Below are 2,799 nucleotides of genomic sequence, written 5' to 3'. Positions count from 1 at the left end.
ACAGGAAAAAACTTTTTCGCCAAATTTAGCGGCAGTCTGACAACAACCACTCTAAAGTCTGGCAACAAACTTATGCAACGCCAAAAGGAACCTTGCCCAGGTTGGCACCGATCAACGCACCAACCACCTTCCACGATCAAATCAAAAGCACAGTAGGCGAGCGCTGAGAGTCTCAAGATCTGTGAAGGCCAAACTGTGCGCCAAATGTCAGCGTCCAGTGTATATACATGTCGCAACACGAACAAATCACGAACGAACCCTACGATGATGCACACACACTCCATACGTTTTGAGACGATGCCCCACATCAAAATTTGTTACCATTATGATCTTTTACGACGCTGATTTCGCCAATGGGTCATTGCAGCGCGCAAAGACAGCTCTACCGCTTGCTTTGCGGCTCTACCTACTGTAACACGGCGTTGACTATAACCTAGTTTTTTTTTTTTTTTTTTTTTTTTTTACAATTACAAGCCAATTTACAAGCCACTTCACGGGTGCAGCCCAAGGAGGATATAAAAACTTGCAGGTTTTTATATCCTCCGATATAAAAACTTGCAGGTTTTTATATCCTCCTTGGTGCAGCCCCGTTTACCTCTGTTTTTGCTCAACTGAGAAGGTGGTGCTAGTAATAGTTTACTGATGTTTTTAAAAAAAATAAACATATTTTATTTAGATAACAAAATATTGAACATATTTTGAATATTGAACTATATTGAACAACAATCTGTTTTGTTTTGCAAATGTTTTTTTTTTTGCTGAAACACTAGCAGTCTTAATTAGATGCAGCCATATGATGCAGCACTTAATTTTTTTATGTGTTGGCTTGAATTGGCCACCATGAAAGCTTTTTTTTTTTTGCTGGTGTTTTAGTTTTTTCTGTTGCCTTGGCGAGCGTATCGTGACGACGAGACCGGCGCGCTTTTCGTTCACGCTTGTGAAGATAGTATATGAAGGTAAGCATAAATGACTTCATTGCACTTTAAAGCTGCTACTCTCGATGAAGTGAAACTACTGCATGCATGTAATACCATTGTCGCGCGGAACCGCGCCGTGGCTGACACAAAAGTACAGGAGGAGTCAACAGTTCCCAGGCCACGCTGCCATAGAAATACATGAGATAGTGGCCTAAGAACTTTTGATTAACCCTGTACGTCCCACCTTTTTACATGCACCTCAAACGCTAAGCGACATTTGCGTCTATACATGAACCACTGATGGTGCGCCCCCGTCACTTTCTATAGCGTTAAGAGACGCACGCCAAAACGGACTACTTCGCGTAGTGCTACATGTGCAGAAACTCCACCTCCGTAGCTTTCCGTGCAGTGCCAAGAAAAGTTGTTGCTTAGTGTAGCAGTTAATTTCACTCATTCTTTTGTTTTGTGTAATAGTTTACATTAATCGCCAATTGTACCATTCGCCGTTTATTCAAGTGCAAGCATCAGCAGCCGATCTGTCAAACTTTATTTTCTTTCTTTTTCTGTGGTAATATGCTGTGCCTTTCTTTTGTTCAAAAATCGACATGACAGTGCAATCATATGGTACATTTTTTTCTTTCCATCAGTTCTTGCAAAAGTGCTCACGCAGGTTGAGCGTTTAAAAATGCAGCTAGCTGCTCAAAGTGCAGTTCTGACAAGAATTGAGCATCGCCTAAATCAAGACACCACAGTTGAAAATGCCATGGATTTAAATGAAATGCCCCTCTACCCTGCTACAACTGAGGAAGAATTGAGGACACTTGAAACTAGTCTCGAAAACAGCGTCATTTTTGCTGCACTGGTAAGTGTTGCTGTTCATTGCAGGTGCAGCAAGCTGGTTGAACAATAACATAATGTGTTGCTTCAAAATTCCAGGACTACAAGAGTATTGTGTGAATCTTTTTCAACATCGTTTCATTCAAGGTGAAAGAACTGGGCCAAATTGGAGGTTGTGACATAAGCACGACCACAAAAAGAGTAATGAAGAGGCTTCCTTATGACAGTGTAGCGGTACTGTACAGCTATACTAGAAGAAAAGGCAAACGACGGGCAGCGGAGCTCAACATTGTTCGTCTTGTATTTGGTAAGGGGACGCAAATTTTTTATGTCCTGGTGTACTTATTACTGTTCGTGAAAAAAAAAAAATGATGGTCCTGGTTGCTATGCATATTATTTCCAGCTGCTGTACGTACAAAATGCAAGGCAACAGATGCTGAGATCAGCCACGTGATTGGCGATTGGTTACGCTTTGCCAATGCAAGGCTTACTGCGTCCAAGGCAAGCAAAAACTTAACGTTTATTATTTTATCATTCAGCCGAGCTATCACTCTTTTTGTCCTTGGCACCTTTAGGTTTATGGCATAACTTTTTTACAGGCCTTCCTGTGTTCTTTTGTAAGAAAGAGAAAGTGGTAATGTTTATACTTACACTTTTTTTATAGGTAATCTTACTTAGAATGTAATATATATATATATATATATATATATATATATATTACGAGCTCAGTTATGTTCTATTTTTGAATCAAAAGAAGGAAAAATGCAGCACATAACAACAGCTTGTGGTAATCAGTTTTATGGGAAGCAGTCTACGAGTGGTTGTGCTGCACTTTTTTGCTTTAAGTTAAACGTACAAGGTTGGTAGATGTGTTTTGGTCAGTGCAGTAGTTATGTGCACATAGGTTTCTTACTAAGCACGTTGGCTACACCAGCTTTATTTATTGCATACAGCTGGATCCCTGGGTTGTTAGATGACAGTATTTTTCCCACGCCAAAGATACCTGATGCCTTGTCTTAAGGTTTAGATGAGACTAAAAGTGATG

The 2,799-nt window shown here is 40.3% G+C and overlaps 1 long non-coding RNA gene across 2 annotated transcripts; it reads left to right on the top strand.

The window, feature by feature from the left end:
* The first annotated feature begins 804 nt into the window (after nucleotides 1–804).
* Nucleotides 805–2,384, top strand: LOC142764739 (uncharacterized). 2 transcript variants are annotated; one of them, XR_012883850.1, is made up of 4 exons: nucleotides 805–956; nucleotides 1,565–1,779; nucleotides 1,902–2,061; nucleotides 2,158–2,384. It is a non-coding gene; the product is annotated as an uncharacterized LOC142764739 (long non-coding RNA). The 2 variants fall into 2 exon arrangements; XR_012883849.1 differs by having other exon boundaries at nucleotides 1,902–2,384.
* Nucleotides 2,385–2,799: the final 415 nt, after the last annotated feature.

The sequence above is a fragment of the Rhipicephalus microplus genome, chromosome 6, assembly GCF_043290135.1.
Source record: "Rhipicephalus microplus isolate Deutch F79 chromosome 6, USDA_Rmic, whole genome shotgun sequence".
Lineage (NCBI taxonomy): Eukaryota > Metazoa > Arthropoda > Arachnida > Ixodida > Ixodidae > Rhipicephalus > Rhipicephalus microplus.
This window is presented reverse-complemented; position numbering and strand designations above follow the sequence as displayed.